Source organism: Alligator mississippiensis, chromosome 12 (assembly GCF_030867095.1).
Source record: "Alligator mississippiensis isolate rAllMis1 chromosome 12, rAllMis1, whole genome shotgun sequence".
In the NCBI taxonomy this organism is placed as follows: Eukaryota; Metazoa; Chordata; order Crocodylia; family Alligatoridae; genus Alligator; species Alligator mississippiensis.
In genome coordinates, this window is record NC_081835.1 from 67,906,119 (window position 1) to 67,927,264 (window position 21,146).

The 21,146-nt window shown below is 54.4% G+C and overlaps 1 long non-coding RNA gene across 28 annotated transcripts in view; it reads left to right on the plus strand.

The window, feature by feature from the left end:
- The first annotated feature begins 1,105 nt into the window (after positions 1-1,105).
- Positions 1,106-21,146, plus strand: part of LOC106739882 (uncharacterized) — a 36,535-nt gene continuing 16,494 nt past the window's right edge. For 7 of the 28 annotated variants that reach the window (XR_009455982.1, XR_009455999.1, XR_009456006.1 and 4 more), the window contains exon 1: positions 19,024-20,617. This is a non-coding gene — a long non-coding RNA (uncharacterized LOC106739882). Of the gene's footprint in view, positions 1,229-6,905; positions 7,107-7,500; positions 8,150-10,123; positions 10,156-10,181; positions 12,316-18,154; positions 18,228-19,021; positions 20,618-21,146 lie in introns of those variants that run through there. The other 21 variants (XR_009455979.1, XR_009455984.1, XR_009455997.1 and 18 more) reach the window with 12 other exon arrangements.

A 21,146-nucleotide genomic window follows, 5' to 3' on the forward strand; every position in this document is an offset into this window, starting at 1 on the left:
GCCTTCCTTGCCTCCACGCTCCTTCATTTTTTCAGCTTGGAGCTGCTTGTCTGTCCCAGTTCTCCTTTTCTGTTCTCCTCTGTATATGCTGCCCCTGCGTAGCCCTCCTGTCTCCTGCGTATGCTGGGAGGTGGTGTATGAGGGTGTACTTAGGCCTCCAGTCAGAACTATTTACTTACGGAGTTAAGCTGAAACCCCTCTACAGAGCATCATGCGAAGTGCCTACACATCTGCAGCAGTGGAAGGCGAATGGGGTAAGGGTTAGAGGTGAGGGGATGGCTCTGTGTTGCCCTCTGTGAGATCCCAGGGAACCACGTTGTTGTGGGCAGTCGAGTGGGTCACAGTACAACCATTCTTCCATGCCTGAGCTTTAGCCCATGAGGTTTGGGTGCAGGTTTCCCCCTGGGTGACATGACACTGCCTGTACAGGCGCAGTCACCTGAGCACAGAGCCAGGGGGAACTGTATGGTATGGTTGGGTTTGAATGCAAAGGAGCAGGGACCAGGATGCACTGGTCCGAGTTGGGTTACAAACCAGTGAGGGGTTTCATACATGCCTGGGGCAGGGCACTGGGGGTCCCTGTGCTTCTGGCTTGTGGGGGAGGAGCCTGGTGCTGGGGGTGCCCCTTGCTGCTGCCCCCGCAGCCCATGCTAGTTAGATGCTTTAACGCCCTTGACTCCCAGCTCTTCGTCTCCGCTTGTCTTATGATGCCGTCACCGCTGACCCGCAGCCCCCGCTCCCCGTTCTTGTCCCCACGGAAAAGGTCGGTCCCGCGTGCGGCTCCCGGCAGCGATCACCCCAGGAGCCGGGGCTGGGGGCGTGTCCTGGAGCGCGCGGCAGGGCCGGCATCAGAGGCGCGTGTTCCCGTTGGCCGCCTTGAGGCGAGCCGCGATTGGGTGGAAGAGCTGTATGGGTGGGGTCTCGAAGACTCCGCCCTTCCTCGCTTTGATTGGCCTTTGCCGGTGGAGGCGGGTCCAGGAGGAAGTCTCGTTCTCCGCAGTCTGATTGGCTGTTGGGTTTGGTAGGAGGAGTAGGCTCAACTGCGCGCTGATTGGTCCGACTCTGATCTTCAGCAGCTCGGTTTGCGCTGGCGGGGCGCGGCGTGGGCTGTGCGGGGCCGGGGGTCCTTGTTTTAACATAAGTACCATGTTGAGCCCGGTGCGGGGGAGCGAAGAATTGCCCGTATTATTCGTATTCTACGTCCTTGTCATGACAGAAATGCGTGGAGGTGGGATGCGTGTGCAGATGTGTATACAGTGCGTGTGCTGCGTGTAGAATAGATGCGGGAGCCCCGCGGCAGCACTGAGCGGTTCCTCCCTCCCCGCCGTTGTGTCCCGGCTCCGCGCCCGGCTGCAGGAACAGGAGGACACGTGGAGCCGCTTTAGTCCCTGTCCTTGTCCGCTGGCTGTAATGCCCGGCGTGACCACAGGAGAGCAGCACTGAGCCATCCTCAGGAGTCGTCCGTGCCCCCCTCCCACTCTCCCCCCCCTCCCCGCTGCAGTGCGCGGCGTGAGCCGCCGGGGGCAGCACGGAGCGCGCTCTCCTTCGAACCGTGGTGCGGCGCCGGGGGGACCTTGGTTTTGTCACCCACGTGGGAGCGGGGCACGTGCGGGGTGCGCGGTGTCGCAGCCCGGGAGCTTCAGAGCTGGTGCTGGCGGGACGCTGCCCCGCGCCGCCTGCCCCTGGCCCCGCTGCTCGTCGCCGCTGTCCTGGGGCGCCCGGCCCGGCGTCGTTCCGCAGCGGCGGGGGCAGGACCCGGGGGTGTCTGTGGGGGATGTGTCCTGTGTGGAAACGTGAGTTGGGAACCTTTTTCTGGCAGTGCGGTGATTTTGTGGGTGGGAAGTTGGTCATTTAGTGTGGTGATTTGGGGCGTTTCTGTGGAAATGTTTGGGGAAATCTGGGGATTTGGGACCTTTTTTCTGGATGTATGTGGAAATGTGTGTTTTGCTGTGGGAAACTGGGAATTGTGTGTGATGATAGCTCCTTTCCCTGAAAACACAGTGGCTCTGTATTTAAAACTGGTTACTCTAGGAGTAGTTTGTAGAAATGTGTTTAGAGATATGGTGTGGTAATTTTAGGGTGAGTTGGGAGGGTTTTTAGGGGACTGGTTTGTTGTGGGATGTGTGGAAAATTGTGTGGCAATTGGGCAAGCATATGGAAATATGGTCAGGTTGTGTCAGGGAAATTTTCTGGGGATTTGGAAACCCTTTTTGTAGGAATGTGTATAGATAAGTGGTGATATTTGTGTAGTGATTTGGGTACCCTTAATGGAAATGTGCTGGGTCGGCCCATGGTGGTCGTCTTATCCACTGCGGTGCGGTTAACAGCGTGTGCGTTTTCACTCGTGTGAAACGGTCTAACATGGGCGTGCCCTTTCTCTGAGGCTCTCCTCATGCACCTGTCCTTGGCACCAGCATATCAGTGGTGAGCTGCAGTGTGACAGAAGTGTTACTTGGGGCAGAAGGGCCCCCAGGAGCTGTCGTGTCTGCAAGGGTCATTCTGGGTACCGAGACGGGTGTGGCGGTCCCTTGGAAATAGCCAAAGCACCACAGGTGAGTACGTGTTTCTGCTTCGACACGCCAAGCGGACAGAACGCACCAGCAGTTGCCTAGGCTTCTGCCTGGAGGCACGTCATTCACGTGCCCTGCTTCAACGGGAACACCTCCACTGACTGCAGCTCTTGCCTCTAACTGCTGGTAGCACCCTCAAAAAGCTATGGCTTGCCCCTTGACTTGCAGAATACTGGGGGCCCAGACCCCACAGACTTTGTATTCTCTTCCCCTGTGCCTGGGGGAGGTGTTGAGCCCTTTGATCTCTGCAGTCTTAAGCACTTGTTAGCCGCTCCTTATGTGCGTCACACCCAACCCCTGTGACCTTGTCCTACCTGACAGCCTCTGTCAGCCTCTCCTAGTCTCATCCTTCCTTGGAAGGCTTCCCATGAAATCCCGTCTTCTGTCCCAGCGTGCAGCAGGCCTGCACCAATGTTTTCCAGCTTGCTTTAGAGAGTTGTAGGGTGGGGGTGGTGCTTCCTTGCCCCCTGCTGTTTGCTTCTGTCAGCTTTAAGATGTTTATGTATTTCAGTTTTCCTTTTCTCCCCTCCTCTGTGCTGCCTGTGTCTTGCGCATATGGAGGATGTTGGTGTAAGGCAGGGGCCGGCAGCTCTTTGGGCCTGTGGGCCACAGAGGCGGTACTGGGGAGGTGACGCGGGCCGGTCAGTGGTGCCGATCCTGAATAGCCCAGATCCCGTGTGCCCTACGGCTCCTCCCTGTACTGCCAACAGTGCCCAGCCTAAGCCCCGACCCCCAGCTCACCCTGCACCTTCTCTGGACTCCCTGGACAAAGTTGACCAGATGGAACCTGTGTGCATAACCCTGGCCCGCTGTGCCCCTGCTCCAGACAACCCGTGCACACTGAGCAGCAGCAGTAGCTGTTGCTTGACATGGCAGAAACATGACTCCTCCTCGTCACGGTGGTCAGTCCCTTCTTCCTGCAGCTGTGCAGAGTCTACATGTGGCCTGCCCTGGGGCTTGTCTCCACTGCCATCACTGCTGCTTCCGGGCCATGCAGCAGGGCCATGGCGGCTGTGCAAAGGAACCGTAGCGCAGTCCAGCCTCAGGCTCGTAGTGGTTGCAGCCAGAAGAGCCTGGTAGCTGTGAAGGGTGTGGGGCCACTTGTCCCTTGTGCCAAGCATGATCTTCTGTTCACCTCCAGCAGCTATGGCCGCTGCTCAGTGTGGGTGGGCATGTGTAGAGGAGGTGCAGTGCGGTTTGGGCTGTGTGCACGGGTTCTGGCTGGGCTGGTGCTCGTCTACTCTGCCGGGCCTAGTCCTGAGCGGGCACTGGCTGGATGGAGTTGAAGCTGTGCGTGTGGGTCCTTGCCAGTAGCTTGGGTTTGGGGCAGTGGCGGGAGAAACTAGAAGCAGCTGTCTTTTCCTGTACAGCCTGGAAAGGCAGTCCAGGCACACCCCGCTGCATGCCCAGAGGCAGTGGGATGCACTAGAGGCTAGACAGTGATTGGGCAAGACAGGATTGATGTACCTGCCAAGGGGCAGACTGAGTCCCTCCATGGTCCACATCTGCCCATGCTACTCATGGTGTTTCATATGGAACAGGTTTTAGGAGCAGAGTATCTGGAAGGAGGACTACTGTTGAAAAACTGTCTGCCTGCAGCTGTCTCCCCACATGGATTTGTGGTGCTGAGCAGCCATAATACGCTCGTGCCCTGCCCATGGCATGTTCCCTCCCTCCCAAGCTACACCCCCCTCAAGGCCAGTGCCCCTCGTTCCCCTTTTCTATGCTGATGCCGAAACCTGTCTAGAGAGCAGCTTGCAAAGCACCAAATTTTAATTTTTTAAGCAGAAAAAGAAATGAAAAAACCTGTTGTTGTTCAGGAAGCACCGCAGGGCATCAGTTCAACTTCAGGGGAGTTTGAGATGTTTGGAATACAGATTCTCACCTGTGCAGGAGGGAGGAGGAGGCTAACAACAGGTCGTCTCCACTTTGCAAAGGTCTTTTAAAACTTTCCTCTGTTCACGTCTAATGTTTACGTGTGGTTTGTGCTTTGTTTTTTAAATGGATATTCCGATACATGTCAAGCAGATTGGTGTCACTGGAAGTTTGGGAATGGGAGTGAATCCATTTTCCCATGGACTTGGGAGATGCCAATGAGCTGGGGCCTGTGTCCCTGGAAAAAATACAACTCTGGAAGGGAAGAGCACTGCTCATCTCTTTCCCTGCCCACCTGGGAATGCCTCTTTGCCCTGTTTTGTTTCTTTTAAGCTGCTGTCTAGACCTATTTTAATTTACAAAGGTTCACAAAACCAAAAATCAGTTGGTGTTTTAAGCTGCTTTTTCCCACCTTTTCAGGAAGTAGTTACTCATCTTTGGTCTCACCTGGTATTGAAGGCTGGAGAAACAGATTATTATTGTACTTTCTCAGGCCATTGCTTGTGATGTAAATGCAGGCTTATTACTTGTTAACTGTTGCAAAGAGCATGTTTATCTAACACAGGAGGTATATGGTCCCACTAGGGACCTCTTACTGGACTTGGTGCTGGCTACAGGGGATGACCTGGTAGGGAATCGACTGACACAAGGTAACCTAGGGGACAGTGACCATCCATTGATTGGATTCACTATCAGTCACAGGGTGGGAAAGATAACCAGTAGGGTAGGAGTGCTAGACTTCAGTGTGGTCAGGAGATTAGTTAGCGAGGCGCTGAAGGACAAGAGCACTGGTAAGATGGGAGTCCAGGAAGGGCAGTTGTTCCTAAAGGGATCAATCCTACAAGTGTAGGAGAAGATGATCCCGTTGCACAGGAGAGGGGAAAAAGAGGCCAATAAACCCTCTTGGCTGAACAGCAAAATGCAGGAAAACCTAGGGGCAAAAAAGGGGCTTATAGACAGTGGAAGCATGTGAGATTTACCAAGGTGGAGTATACCTACTTGGCCTGCACTTGCAGGGAGACAGTTAGAAAGGTGAAGCAGAAATGGAGCTTGGGCTGGCAACAAAAATTAAAAACAACTAAAAAGTGTTTCTTTAGGTGTATGAGGAGTAAAAAGAAGGTGCCATGGTAGCATAGGAACCCTACAGGACAAACTAGGGTAAATAGTGATAGGTGGGGTGAGTGGGGCAAGGTTGAGCTCTTCAGTGAGTTTTTTGCTTCTGTATTCCTGAACATGGATCAGTACAGATCTCCCAGTTGGATGCTAGACAGGCATAAAAGGGACACCAGCCCACCAGGTGTTTGTGCCAACTTGGTGAAGAGGCACTTGGAAAGACTGGGTGTGTTTAAGTCAGCAGACCCACGTGATCTTCATCCAAGGGTGCTGAAGGATTTGGCAGCATTATAGGAGAGCCCCGGCACAGCTGTTTGAGCATTCGTGGCACTCGGGTCAGGTCCCAGAGGGCTGGAAAAGGGCCAATGCGGTCCCTACCTTTAAGAAGGGAAAGGAGGATCCGGGTAACTAGACACCAGTTAGTCTCACTTCTATTCTGAGGAAAACGTTTGAAAACATTAAGGATCACATTTGTGGGAGTCCTGGAAGGTGGGGGGATGCTGAAGGGCAGTGAGCACATATTCATAGCAGGTAGATCCTGCCTGACTAACCTTGTTTCTTTTTATGACCAGGTCACAAAATGCTTAGACACAGGAATTGAGGTAGATGTCATTTACTTGCATTTTAAGAAGGCCTTCAATATGGTATCTCATTCTAATGTAATTAATAAACTGAGCCGCTGTCACGTAGATGATTACACGATCAGGTGGGTGGCAAAATGGCTCAGTGTCATACCCAGAGAATGGCGGTGGATGGGTTGGTATCGACCTGGAAAGATGTGGGCAGTGGAGTCTGACAAGGCTCGGTCCTTGGACCTGTGCTGTTTAATGTCTTCATCAGTCACTTGGATGAGGGCGTGGAAAGCACTCTGTCCAAATATGCAGATGATACCAAATTTATGGGTAACGTTAATATGCTAAAGCAGAGGTCCTCAAACTGTGGTCTCTGGAGCAGCACTGGTCCGCAAGCTCCATGTAGGTGGTCCTCAGAAAGGTTGCAGAACAATTGAGAATCTCTGCATTTGGCCCTGCAGTTGATTAATTTTTTTTCTGGTGACGGAGATTAAGCGGTCCGCTGAGACCCTCGGCAATTTTCAAGCGGTCCACGCAAAACAAAGTTTGAGAGCCAGTGCACTAGAGGGTTGGGACCAAATCTGTGGGGACCTGGACAGGTTGGAAAAATGGGCAGACCAGAATAGGATGCAGTTGAACAAAGACAAGTGCAAAGTGCTGCACCTAGGGAGAAGGAATCACCGGCACGCTTACAGGCTGCGGGAGGGCTTTCTCAGCATCAGAGCAGCGGAAAGGGATCTCGGGAGTCAGCGCTGATACCAAGATGAGCGTGAGTTGTCAACGTGACAAAGCGATTGGTAAAGCTAACTGCACTTTATCATGTGTTCGCAGGTGCAGGACAAACAGGTCTAGGGAGGTGATGCTTACCCTCTATGCAACATTGGTCAAGCTGCAGTCGGAGTACTCTGTCCGGTTTTGGACGCCACACTTCAAGAGGGATGTGGACAACCTTGTGAGGGTTCAGAGGAGGGCAAAAGTATATCTATTATAGAAAATAACATGCAGTATATTTAGTTACATCAATTGCCACACTGCTAGCTAAAGATAAACCTATGATATACCATATAGGGATCATTTATGTATGGTCTGTTAGCTCCTTTTAGGCCTTGTGCTTTGTTTAATTGTGTTTGATGGTTTCCTTTACTTGCTGCCCAAGTTAGTTGTCACAACTGTGAAGGTTCACGCTGCGGTTACTCAGAACAAAGGCTCGGCCCTTGTGCTTAACAGCGTAAGTGCGGCTCAGCCTAGGCACCTTGAAAATGGCCGAGGCTGGCAGCGGGGTCATCTTATCGTTATCTGTTCTGGGGTTAACAGTGTGAGCATTTAACTTTGCGTGAAAGTGTCTGAAGTGTGTCTGCCCTTTCTCACAGGCTAGTCCTTGCGCTCCTGTCCTTGGAACCAGCTTATCGGCGAGGAGGCGCAGCGTGATATTCGGCACCAAAAGGCCCGGAGTAGAAGGGCCCCCGACATCTGTCGCATCTGCAACGGGTCCCTGCGTGAGCTACTGAGAAACGAGCGTTTGGGGCCCGCACCGGTCTCTCGGAAACATCCGAGCCAGCCCTGGCAGCAGGCGCCTGTGCGTTCCTGCCTCGGACACAGTCAGGGAACGCAACGTGCCAGCAGTTGCCTCGGCTTCTGACCGGACGCACGCTCGCAAGCATCCAAAGCTAGCACCTCCAGCGGCTGCAGCTGTTGCTTCCCAACTACTAGGAGAGCCTTGCAAAAGCAATGGCCTGCCCCTGGGCCAGGCTGATACCAGTGGCTGAGACCCAGAGACTTGCTGTTGTACCTCCCGGTGTCTGGTTTAGGTGTCGAGCACTTGGAACTCTGGCAGCTTCAGCACATATTAACCTCTCGTCCTCCTGTGGCCAACACCACAGAGCCCGTGACCCTAATGTTTCTGTCAGCCTCTGTCTCACCCTTCCCCTGAAGGCCTCCCATGAAATCCCTTGTCCCATCGTAGTCTGCAGGTTGGCTCCACCGGTATTTCCCAGCCGCACGTGGAGAGTTGCAAGGGAGGTGGGAAAGAGAGTTTTATGCCTCCGTACTCTTTACTTGTTTCAGCCTGAAGCTGTTTGTTTGTCTCAGGGCCTTTTTTTCCTCTCTCTCCTCCTCTGTCTGTGCTTCTGCTGTATAGCCACTCTGCCTCCTGTGTATGTAGGAAGGTGATGTAAGGGGGTGCACAGTTGCCCTTAAGAAGGACCAATTTTTCTATGGAGTTAAGCTGAAACTGCTGTACAGAGCATCTTGCAAAGTGCCTCCGGGTCTGCAGCGGTAGAAGGTGTATGGGGTAAGGCACAGAGGTGAGGGAATTGCACTGTGTTGCCCTCTGTGAGCTTCCTGGGAAACACTTGGGGCAGGGTGCGGTTCATGTAGGTGGCAGGGCAGCGCAACCATTTTTCTTCCATGCCCATGGGGTGTGGGTGCAGGTTTCCCCCTGGGTGACATGACACTGCCTGTGCAGGCCCAGTCACCTGAGCGTAGAGACAGGGGGAGACTTGATGGTATGGTTGGGTTTGAACTACAAAGGAGCAGGGACCAGGATGCACGGGTGTCAGAGATGTGTTCCAGACCAGGTGAGGGGTGCATGCAGGTCCGTGGCAGCGTCCTAGGGCAGGCCAGGGCACTGGGGGGTCCCTGTGCTTCTGGCTAGTGGGGGAGGAGCCCGGTGCTGGGGGTGCTCTGTGCTGCTGCCCACCAGCCCGTGCTTCTGGGATGCTTTGGTGCCCCTGACTCCCAGCCCGCAGCCTCTGCTTGTCTTCTGTTGCCCTCACTCCTGACCTGCAGCCTTGTCCCCATGGAAAAGATCAGTCCCAAATGCGACTCAGGTGGGTGAACAGGTGATCCAGGGCTGGGTTTGGTGGGGGAGTGGGGGCAACGTGTCCCCTAAGTGCACGGTGGCATGCGGTTGTGTCCCTCACTGGTGCTGTGTGGGCTGGGGATGTGGTCCCACTGTTCCCGAAAGCAACGGGTTGCACCTGCTGGGCTGCAGAGGCCCCGGAGCGAGGGCAGCAGGGAGGGAGCCCGAGTCTGCAGTGGGCAGCCTGCCCCTGCCCTGCACACAGGATTGTGGGCACGGGTTCCCGCTGCCCCTTGGGAATGCGCACAGCTGTGAGGAACCCCCCCACCCAGCCTGAGCCGGCAGCAGGCAGGCAGTGGGTGGGGGGAGCTGGGCTTTGGTCTGCTGCAGCAGCCACTGTCTCCTGCCGGGCAGGGCGCCGTGGACACGGGTCCCTGGCCCCATAGTGCTGGCAGCTGGGGCCCCCTCTGGTAGAGCTGGGGGCCAGGAGGTTGGGCGGAGTGGGGAGTTGAGGGGCTTTTCATTTTAATCAGGCATTTTGGTGTTTTTATTTGAGAATTAGTGGGGTTATCTATCAGAGATTTTGCTTTTTTTTTTTTAATCTGGGAAAAGCAGGATGCCTCGTCGTTAGAGCAGCACGTGGGAGCCAGGGCCTGCAGCGTTATCAGGCGTGGGGTGGACACGCGGTTCCCGGTGTCAGTCAGAGCCCGGTGGGTGGCGGGCACGCTCCGCAGCAGCACCCGGGCTCCGGCGCTGCCGTGCGCTCTGGACACGAGGGGCAGCTCTGAGCCGGCACGTGTGGGGCCGTCTGCAAGGCTGGCTCGGGGCAGAGCAGACCGGGGTGCTGTGCGCGACCCTCGGGGCTGTCAGGCAGCCGCTTGCCCAGCGGAGGCATCAGCGCTGCAGGCGGGATCCCCCGTGGCCACGGGGGGGGCGGGCGGGTGTTCTGTGCGCGGTGCCGCAGCTCGGCCCCTTCCTCCTGGAGCTGGTGCTGGCGGGACGCTGCTCCGCCCCGCTCCGCTTGGCCCTGGGCGCGCTGCTCGCCCCGCGCCCCCCGCACGGGGTCGGAGCCGCCGCTCTCGTGGGGCGCCTGGTGCAGCCTCGCCTCGCCTCGCCCGGCCTCGTTGCGCGGCGGGGCAGCGCGGTGCGGGCGGGCGGGCCCCGGCGCCGGACGGACCCGGGGGAGGGGGTGGAAATGTGCCTGTGAGCAGGGGCGTGGAGCTGTGTGAGCCCCGGGGGGTTTTCATGTTGCCTGTTTTGTGTGGGGGGCTTGGGAGACATTTTTTGTGGCAGTGTGATGATCTTTTTGGTGGGAAGTTGGTCATTTAGTGTGGCGATTTGGAGGTGTTTTGTGGAAATGTGTGAAATATGGTGGTATTGGGAGAATTGTGTGAGGAGCTGGGACCTTCATTTGGAAATTGTGGAAACGTGATTGGGGGGAATTTGGTCATGGTGTGTGGTGATATAGTGCCTTGTTTGGAAATACTGCTATTTTGTGTGGAAACGTCATGGTTTGGGAACCTTGTGGAAATCTGTTGATTTTGTGTGGAAGTGGTGTGGTAATTTTAGGGTGATTTGGGAACTGTTTGTGTGACTGGTGTGTCGTGGGACCTGTGGCAAACTGTATGGGGATTGGTTCACTGTATGGAAATACGGCTGTGTTGTGTGAGGGGAAATGGTCTGGGGATTTGGAAACCCTTTTTGTGGGCTCGTGTGTGGGCTTGTGGTGGTTTGCGTGTGGAAAACCAGACATCCTTTGTGGTGAGTTGGAGGCGTTTTTGTGGCAATGTTTGGAGATGTTCTGTGATGTTGGGAGAAGTCTGTGGGGATTTGGGACGTTTATTGGGGGAGTGTGTGGAAATGTTAAAATGTTGTGAGAAACTGGTGATGGTGTGTGGTACTAAAGGACGTTGTTTCTTGGAAAATGTGATTTTTGTGTGGAAAACTAGTGATTTAGGAACTCTGTGGAGATGTCTGTGGAAATGTGGTGATTATGCCAGTGGAAAATGGTGTGGTAGTTTTAGGGTAATTTGGGAACTGTTTGTGCAACTGATGTTCGTGGGAGCTGTGGAAATGTGTGTGCATGGGAATATGGTTATGTTGTGTGGGGGATACGGTGTGGGGATTTGGAAACCTTTTTTGAGGGCATGTGGCGACTTTTGTGTGGAAAAGTTTGTTCTGTGTGGTGACTTGAGAACCCCCTTTTTATCTGGAAGTGCTGATTTTGTTTGGTGGGAGGTGAGTCATTTTGTGGTAATTTGGTGATGCGTTGGTGGAAAGGTGTGGGGAAACGTGTGGGAGAATTCTGTGGGGACTGGGGAGCGTGTCTGTGGAAATGTGCTTTTTTGTGGAAGATGTGATGGTGTGTGGTGAAAAAGGATTTGTTTTGGAAATGTGATTTTTTTTTTGCGTGGAAAACTGATGATCTGGCAGGTGTATGTGGAAATGTGAGTGGAAATATCTGGTGATTTTTGTGTGTGTGTGGAAAATGGTCTGGTAATATTAGGGTGATTTAGGAACCGTTTTTGTGGAACTTGTGTGTTGTGGGACGTGTGGAATAGTTTGTGGTGACTGGGTAAGTGTGGAAATATGCTTGTGCTGTGTGAGGGAAATGGTAGGCAGGGGTTGGAAAAATTTTTGTGGGCATGTGTGCGCCTGTGTTTGGACACGTGGTGGTTTCCATGTCGAAAACTGGCCCTGATTTGAAAACCCTTTTTCTGGCAGTGTGGTAGGGTGTTGGGTTTTTTTGAGTGGGAGGTTGGTCATTTTGTGTGGCGATATGGAAGTTTTTTTGTAGAAACGTTTGGGGAAATATGGTGGTTTTGGGAGAGTTCTGTGGTGCTTTGGGAACTTTTTACTGGAAATGTTTGGAAATGTGATTTTTGTTGTGGAATTTAGGACCTACAGGTATATAGGACATTTGTTTGGAACTATAGGGGTTTTGCGTGGAAATATGGTGATTTAATTTTTAGAAAACAGTGTGGTAACTTTAGGGTGATTTGGGAACTGTTTTGTGCGACCTGTGGAAAATTGTGTGGCGGTGGGGTAAGCATATGGAAATATGGGTATGTTGTATGAGGGAAAATGCATGGTGATTTGGAAACCTTTTTTGTAGTAGTGCATGTAGAAAAGTGTGATTTTGTGTGTGTGTGTGGTCATTTGATAAGTCTGAACGGGAATGTGCTGGGCTGGCCCACGGGGGTCATTTCATCCGCTGCGGTGCGTTTAACGGTGCGTGTCTTCTCACTAATGAAACGGTCTAACGTGGGTCTTCCCTTTCTTTCCAACTGCTCCTTGTGCACCTGTTCATGGAAGCAGTGTCAGCGAGGAGCTGCAGCGTGAAAGAAGTGGGACTTGGAAATATCCAAGGGACCACGGGTAACAGGTGAGTGTGAGTTTCTGCCTTAAACACTCTCATCGGGCAAAATGCACCCGCAGCTGCTTAGGCTTCTGCCTGGAGGTGCATCATCTGCGTGTCACTCCCCATTTATGGGGGCCTCAATTCACCTCTTCCCGCCACACCTGACTTACATGTGGGGACCCACTCTCCAGCCTGTGGGCAGGCATGTACCTGTGTACATGGTCACATGCACATAGCACCCCTTTGTGACCCCTCCTCCTGTTTCCCTGAGCACCTTGCAGGATGGAAGTCTGGCAGCCTGCAAGGAGAAACCCACCATTGGTCATGCTGTTCCCCTTTAGAGGTGAAAATCTGGATTTTTCTCATTTAAAGGAGAAAATCTGGGGGCGCTGGGTATCAGCAAATAAAAACCTAGGTTTCCGGACTAGCCCAGGGATTGACACGACACTCGGTTTGAGGAGTGACGGAAAGGCTTTATTTACTACAAGTATTTAAGATCAAGTCAGGCGAATCCAAACCAAATCAAAGTCCAGTAATTAGCTGTAAGGTGATGATTTCTCGCCAAACAGGCGACAAAGAGGCGGTCTGTTTCCCTTCACCTTGTAGAGTAAGTTGGGCGCGTCGGCAAGCCGTGTCAGAGAGATTTTTCACTCCTGAAGCGTGCGTGTGCTGTGTGCTGTTTTACTTTTTATCCCCTTACTTTAGCATCTTTAAAGCATTCTTTTAGTTGTGTAAATTAAGATGGAGTCCCAAACAGTAACCGACAGGAAAAACCTGCCAAGTACCGGTTATCAGAAATTTCTAATGCGAACGAGTTAGCTTCTTCGGTAACGAGAGGTTATTCAGTTTGGAACGTATCGAGAAACCGATTAACGGCTAGGAAAAACATACTAAATCAGGAGGAGACATCTATTACATACGGAGAATGTGTTTCAGCATATAAACGCGACTTAGTCGGAAAAGAGATATTTATCGTGCTAATTAATTGAGGATAGACGTTTCATACCGTTACATACCAGACAACTAAGAGTCTGTGTGAAATCATCCTGAATATAGCCCGATAAGATGGAAGAGACTTCAATAATTCTTTCTTAGATGGCCTGGCCATGAAATTGCATTGTCTTGCATTATGCAGTTAGCGTTATTATTCAGTATTTTAACTTTTGTGAGTAGGGCCAAGCTTTACATGATTTTCAGTCGTTACTGGGTCGGGGTCCTTAAGGTGACATATTGGGTTTTACTGCATTTTTCCCTGGTGAATGCAAAACCCGGGTCCCTGCCAATTACCCTTTTTGTACGTGAAGTGAAGACGCTATGACATTTGCCAGTGATGCTCTTAGCGTATAAAGGATTACAACCCTCCAAATTGGATAAAGCAGCTAGAGACAGGGCTAGAATATGCACTTTTATTGATCACACCTCGAGGCATAAGAATAAACCCTTTGTGCTATGCCTACCTAGTGACTTGTCACACCACAATACAGATTGTCCAGTCTACCGGCTGGGGGAGATGCAGGAGGGAGGAGGAGGCTAACAGGAGGTTGTCTCCACTTTGCAAAGGTCTTTGTAGTTTCCTTTTGTTTAAACCTAATTTTTATGTGGGCTTTTTAAGTCGATAGTTTGACGGGCATCACGTAGACTCGTTTTGCTGAAACTTTGGGAACGGGACCGAACCCATTTTCCTGTGCACTTGGACCTGCCGATGGCTGGGGCCCGTGTCCCTGGGGAAACTCCGAGTCTGGAAGGGAGGAACACTGCTCATCTCTCTCCCTGCCTGCCTGGGAACGCTCCTTGCCTTGTGTTTGTTAGACTCTGCCATTTAGACCTATTTTAACTTGTAACAGGGTCACAAAACCAAATGCCAGTTGCTGCTCGTAGCTGCTGTTTCCCATCGTTCCAGAAAGCAGCTACTCGCTCTTGGTCTTGTCTGGTATTAAAGTCTTGAGAAATAGAATTTTATTCCACTTTTTTTGGCCGTTCCTTGGGATGTAAGTGTAGGCTCACGGCCTATTCCTTGTATGCCAGCTTAAGCACGTGTCATTCTTAAGTTAGGCTTCTGGTAGGTGTGTAGTCTGCAATACTGAGCGTGGTTTGTCAGGCCCTGACCATATTTTCAGTTTACACCGAGGGGAATCTGCCCATAGCCTTCCTTCCCCTTTCTCATCACCATCTTCGTAACATCCCTGCCTCTTTACTTGTTGCTCATTTCAGGAGCTGTTGTGTGCCAGTGCTTCTGTTCCCTGGTGCTTTCCCCGGGTACCCACCCTGTCTCCTGTACGTGGTGGAGGACCGGTTTAAGGAGTTGCACGGAGGGCCTCACAGAAGTCCTCTGTGGTCACGGGTTTACAATGAAGACTTGCAGCTGTGTGTTGCTATTTCTGGGGTGTGCCGCGTGTGAGCCGCAGCTGTCAGAGGAACGCTTTGGAGATGTCGCTTACAAAGGGAAGCAAAATTGTTCTGCTCCCCACTACTGAGCTTTACAGGGTGATACCTGTGAGACATCACATCCCCTGTCCAAACCTGAGCCATCTGAGCAGGGGAAGTGGCATGGCAGGGGGGCCAAGATACCTGGTTGACAGCCCAGACTGCAAGTTGAAGGCTGCAATGGAAGCGCTCAGAGTGTGGCCTGTCAGATTCCAACAAAATCTGTCAAGTCTCACATGTAGCTTATCACAAGGACACGAAAAAGAAAAGGACGTGAGCAGGGGCCCATGTTAGAGTCTTAGTGCATTGGTCAGCGATTGGGGGTGAGGGGGTGCATGTCCCTCCTTCACTGCTTGTGTGTTGACTGTCATTGTTAAAGGACCAGGGTTGGGGGCGGGGGCATTCTTGGCTGCTTGGCCAAGTGCCTGGGGGAAGAGCTAGGAGGGAGGGGGAGGCTCAGCAACCCCGGACTGGCCAGGTCTCCCCCTGCCTCCCACAGGGCTGCGCTACCTGCTACTGGCAGTGACTCTGTCTGGAGCAGTTGGCAGGCCCTTGTAAGCAGCCTGCACTGCTTGGCAGATGTGGGCTGTGACACCTTGGTTTTCTGGACTGTGGTAAGAAAGCAAACAGCCTTGTAGTACAGGCTTCAGTTGTGGGACTGCACCCTGTTGTTGAGACCCCCCAGGGGCTTATTTCTTGTATGTCCATGCAGGATAGTTGGAGGGGCGGGGAATGGAAGGAAGAGGCATGGATGAGCCCTGCATCTTTTGTTCAGCATATTTCTGTAAGTAATGTTAGTACTACTAATATTATCCCTGTTCTGATTCTTACTATTACTACTATTTGTTTTCCCATGTACTTTGCCAACAAAGCACCTGGCAGGTCCAGTAAGAAAAGGAAGTTTCCAAACAGGTGACAGAAGGAAACCAAATGATTTAAGTATGCAAGTGGTGGTGGTGGCGGCAGTGTTGTTGGGAAGGTTCAGGAACCATGGGGGAGGCAAGATTTTTTGTTATGTCTTGTGTGGCAACAACAGCACGGTTTGGACGGACAGAAGCAAGGTTTTAGGCATCCCAGTCCCCTTTTTCAGTCCTGGTTCCTTCCCAGCATCCTGAGGAAAGGTACTGTCATACCCCAAAGGTTGCCTGTATCTATGCCCATCTTACAGTTGGTCTGGTAAAACAGGGGTCAAAAAACCTATGGCCTGTGGTTTGGATCCAGCCTGTGAAGAAACTGGTTCTAGCCTGTAGCAGTTCAACCAAGGAGCAGCACACTGCCATGGTGACAGCAGCAGGGACATCCCCAGCAGCCTGTTGCCACTGTGTTCAGTTTGTTCTTTGTGCTGCAGCAGAAGCAGCCTCCCCAGGGTCCCGGCCCCTGCCTTTTTCTTTTGAGTCCCTTCACAGCCTGTGGAGATTGCTGGGGAGCAACCTGTCCCGTCGGCAACGGTGCACAACGGCAAAAGAACGGCCCTTCCCTGCAAGGAAAGATTGCACCTAACTCCAAGCGAGCAGAGCAGAGCAGAGCAGAGCAGAGCAGAGCATGGACACAGAGCGAGATGCTCATTTGTAGGGTAGTCTGGCCTTGCCATTGCTAGGAGTACCCAAGTAGGGAGGTGTTGGAATCATTTCTCAGCTTTTTCCCTAGATCGCTCTAAGATGAGAGGGGAGCGCTAAGCACACTTGGGTTCGTGCATGCTCCTCATCATTTTCAGAAGCGGACGGCAGGAGAAAGTTTGTGGTCAGCGATAGCAGCACAAGGCCATGCAACCAGGCTGGGGAACATGGGGCTCTTTCCTAAACCAGGAGTGGCAGGACTTGCACAGCTTTGCCAGGTGAATGCTGTGCCTGAGTCCTATATGTTGCTTACCTTGGCTCTTGCTGCCCTCTTCCTCCCTCTCTCCCTGAGCACAGGTACAGCCTCAAGCCCCTCTCACTGCTACCTGGCCAACTTTTAAAGCGGTGGTTCTAGCCCTTTTTCACTCTAGGACCCCCCACCATCCTGGTCTGTGATTCAGAGAGTCTCTCCCTCCCTCCCTCCTGTTCCTTTACCCTGCCCCCAGGCAGCCTCGCAGCGTTTCTCTCTACCTTGCTGTGACCCTTTCAAATCTTGCAGAGGAACCTCTCTGCTCCCTTTGGCTGGTGGTGTAGATAACAGGGAGGAAGGTAGGGAGCCTCTTCCTGTCCTCCCATCTTGGAGGCACAGTGAGCAGAGCTAGGGTATAAAGATGGACGTGGGCCCCGTGCAGCAAGTGGAGGCTGCTTCAGCACTGGACCTGAGGACGAGGACTGAGCTGAGCACAGTTGAGTTCTTGTTGCCTGGGCAAATGGGAAAGGTCGTGCCTGCTGAGAAGGGTCCGGTGGACACCCCGGCCTGTTCTCCACGCTTTTTCTGTGGGCGGAGCGGGTGGGTCGTCCAACAGGCAGTCGGGTCAAGGACAGGCTCTGGCATGGCACTGCTGAAAGCACTTTGGCAAAGTTGAGGCTCAGCAAGGCCTCCCCATACTGCTGCTTGCTTCCTTAGTGTCACAATACTGTTTTGGTTTCTGAGTTTCCCCCATTTCGTGTTCTAACAGCTCGCTACCGCCGGGCCTCGGCCAAGGAGACTGCGGCCAGTCTGCGCTCGGAACCTCGCAGGCCGACGCGGGCACAGAAATGACGCAGCTACGGCTCCCTTTATGATTACCCTTGAAATGCAAAAGGCAGGTCCTACTACAGTGGCCACCCAGGCAGCTAAGAGGCAGGAGACCAAGCTGCAGCCTGAGCTTGCCTGTCATACCCCAAAGGTCCCCCACGCAGTAGTGCAGCACCACGCACGTTCTCCCCCGCGGCGTGGGAGGTGGTGGGTCTGACTGGCAGCAGGACTGGAATTGGTGCAGTTTCTCTCGCCTTTACCTTCCAGCTCGCCCCATCCTGCAGACACCGGAAGCAAAGGTCTGGGGTGGGAGCCAGGTGCCAACACCTGGGGGTTGGGTTTAAAGCCGTCTGCCAGGTAGTGTGGTGTGGGCCAGGTGCTCTTTCTTGGCTGAGTGGGTTAGGTGCCTCACCGGCAGAGGTTTTGGGGGCTATGGCATTAGAGCCAAGCCGGGGTCGGGACAGGTGCTGGAAACAAGTGCTTGTCGCACACGGCCAAGGAACAAGACTGGGCGCAGCTCTGCAAGACAAGGCAGCACCTGCTGCGGTGATGCCTGATGCCCGCTAGCGCTTCCTCCCAGGTAGGACCTGCCTGGGGCCTGCGCAGCCCGGCAGCTGCGGGACCGCGTACCTGCCTGCGGCTGGGGTGCGCTGAGAGCCGCAGCGGCCCCTGCCTGCTGCTGAGGACGCCGCTGGCGGACGGGGAGGGCAGAGTCTGTAGTACCGGTCCCTCCGCCCGCCCCGGGGGCAGAGCTAGACCCAGCGCGCACTGCCCTGCGGTCGGGCGGGGGGCGGTTGGGGCCCGGGAGCTTTTCCTGGGGGCCTGGGCGGGATCCTCCGGGCCGCCCTCGGGTCCCGGCGCGGCAGCGGGAAGCCGAGGTGCGGCTGGTGCCGCCGGGGCGGGACAGGGCAGCGCTGGGCGGTCGCGGCCACGGGGCCCGGTTTGTGCGGCGGGGCCCGGCGGCCCGTGCGGAGCCGCCTCCCTGCGCGCCCGGGGCTCTCGTCCCGTGAAAAGCCGAGCGCGGGCCGGCGCGGCACGTGACCGGAAGGGGCGCTGGAGGCGGGGCCGGGGAAGGAGCCGCGCTGCGGGGAGCGCCTGGCGCGGGGCCGCCTGTGCGGGCTGGGCGTGCCCGGTCCCCCGCGCCGGGGCGGCGCTGCCCCGTGTCCCCGCGCTTTGTCCGTCCCCGTTTTCGTGTTGTTAAACCGCCGTTTTCTCTGCGCTGCTCCCAGCCGGGCGGGCGCGCTGCTCCGTGGGGTGCTGTCCCTCGGGGGCCTGGGGCCCTGCTTTGCTGGGGCCGGGGGTGTTTTGGGAGCCGTTGGCTGAGACCTGCCCTCGGTCCGAGTCCTGGCCTGGGAGTGCTGTTAATTACCCGCGTTAATTGCCTCGAGTCGGGGCGGGTCTTTCCGCCGCGGTGCCTGGTCTCCGAGGAGAAGGGGGCCGCGGGGCCTGGGTGCGAGGAGTGTCCCCTGTGCCGGCTGGGCCTTCCCCGAGGTGCCCCAGGCGCACCTGGCCTGTCCTGCCGGGGGGCGGGCGCGGGAGGCTTGACCCTGCGGGTGCCGGGAGCCAGCTGCGGCCGGCTGGTGTCGGGGCCTGGCAGAAATGCGTCTCGTGCGGGGTGGGGGTGAGCGGTCCCGCTGTGGGGCGGCGTCCTGAGCTCTGCGCTCGCAGGCCGCGGTTTTGCAGCAGGGGCCTGCGGTGCCCGGGGCTGCTTCTGCCTGTGGCCCCAGAGAGCGCCTGCCCTTGTGTGTCAGCCGCTCCTAAACTCCTTTGTGCTGTGCTGGGTTAACTGTTGTGTTTAATGCTAGTTTACTAGCTGCAGCCCCCAAAACGCTAGGAATTACATTTTTATTCCAAAAGTATTTATTGAAGTCCAGGATTTTTAGTTACCCTTTGAGTGCGTACTTTAACAAAGCATCAGCACTTATTTCAGGTGCAGGGCCACTCACCAAGTGGTGGCACCTGTTGCAGCCCTGCCCCTGGCTCGGTGCCTTGCCCCTTGGTCACTCTCCTGTGGCTGCGAGTCCTATCCTGTAACCCTGACCTTTGCCACTGGAAGTCCCTCTCTTTGCTCCCTGGAAACACTCCCTTCAGGAAGGGGTTTTGTCATCTCAGAAGCAGAAAAATACTGAGTTATATTCTAAAAAGAGAACATCTACAACGACGACTAATTTTATTTAAAAAAAAAAAAAAAGCAGTAATTTTATTTCAAGAGTCACTCTTGTGCTCCCGGGGCACTGGAAACCCATCCAGCCTGAGCTTCTCGGAGCACAGCCAGGCTTCCAGAAACCGGTGCACCATTGGATGCAGCAGGTGCAGCCTGTGAACTGGGGCTGCAGCCGTGCAGCTAGCACCCTGCCTGGGCAGCCTTGAGGGAAACGGCTGCTGTGGAGGGAAGCACCCGCCCCCTGCAACTCGGGGGTTGTGCAATGCCCAGCAGCTCGTATTGGCAGGCTCTGCTGAGGGGTGTGGCGGGGGGAAGCAATGAGGGGCCTGATCTCCCTTCTTCCCCCTCCCCCAGCCTGAGTGCAGGCTCCAGAGCACTCTGGTTGTTTCGTTAAGCATTGGGATTAGCTGCCGAGATAACCCGTCGGAGCGCTCTGGAGAGACGGAATAAGCCTCTGGAAAGGGAAAACTTATAGAGGGGATGACTGGTTCCTATGGAGGGGGTGCGGGGTGGAATAGAGCTGCTTCTGTTCCTGTTTGGGTGGGAGTTGTTCTGCCCTCGGTGCTGTGAGGACTGTAAGTGGAGTTGCTTGTAAGGTTTTTTTGGTTGTGGTGGGGTTGGTTGGCCTTTCTGCCAAAGTTTCTAGGGTCTGAGAAGCAAGTGTAATGAAGAGACCTAGAGCTGATGAGTCGTGGAGGGTAGAGGAGGGAGCCAAGAGGCTGGGTTTGTGCTTCTGGATTCCCTGTGGTGAGGCCTCTGCCCCTGTGCCCTTAGCTGCCTTGGAGCAGGACATGGTCACAGCCTGGGGGAGGTGCAAGCTTCCTTGGATCGGTGTGGGGTTGTCTTTGATTTGTCAGTTTGTTGAAAGGTACAGGGATGGCTTCTGGGAGCTTGGAGACACTGGGTGGTGGGGCCTGGATGCCTGTGTATGCTGTTTGGGAGGGATTTCAGCCTGGTCTTGATTGACTCTGTGGGCTTCATGGCTTGTTTTCTCTTTCAGGATCCTGGCCGTTGTGGAGAGACTTCGGGTTGGAGATGGATGCAAAGAAGTGGAGGCGTGCCATGGTGTTGGAGGATAGAGCAGGAGGAGTAGCGTGATGGAAGGTGGACTTACCTTAAGCGGGGGTGGTGTTTTGAGTGGGGGTGTCTGGGTGGGCTGGGAAGTCCCTGCTCTGGGTTGGTGTCCTGAGCTGCACGCTCCCAGGGCAGGGCTACTCAAGCGGAGGGCCATGGCACCCAGGAGTGCCTCTGAGATGAGTGGTGTACGGCTGGGCTGGCTTGGCCCAGAGTTGCTCTGAGTCTGTGCAAAGATGGGGAGTCTCCAGGTTGCGGTGGGACAGAGGATTGGGTCTCTGCCTGGCTGTACCTGTTGCCACATGCCTCCTTTCAGTGCTGGGAATTGCATTTATGTCTCATCTCTCTGGGTGTGTCACTGGTGTCTGTCTTTGTACTTCTGTTCTTAAAAATCACTGCAGCACTTGTTACTTTGTTCTTCCCAGGACTGAAAGGAGGGTTGTGTTTGCATTTAAATTGATCCCCTCACTTGGGAGGGGTGTAGCTGCAGCCCCCTGCGGTTTGTTAGTGGGGCCAGTCCAAGCTGCTGTTGTACCCCTGGTTGGGGGGGGGGTGCTGT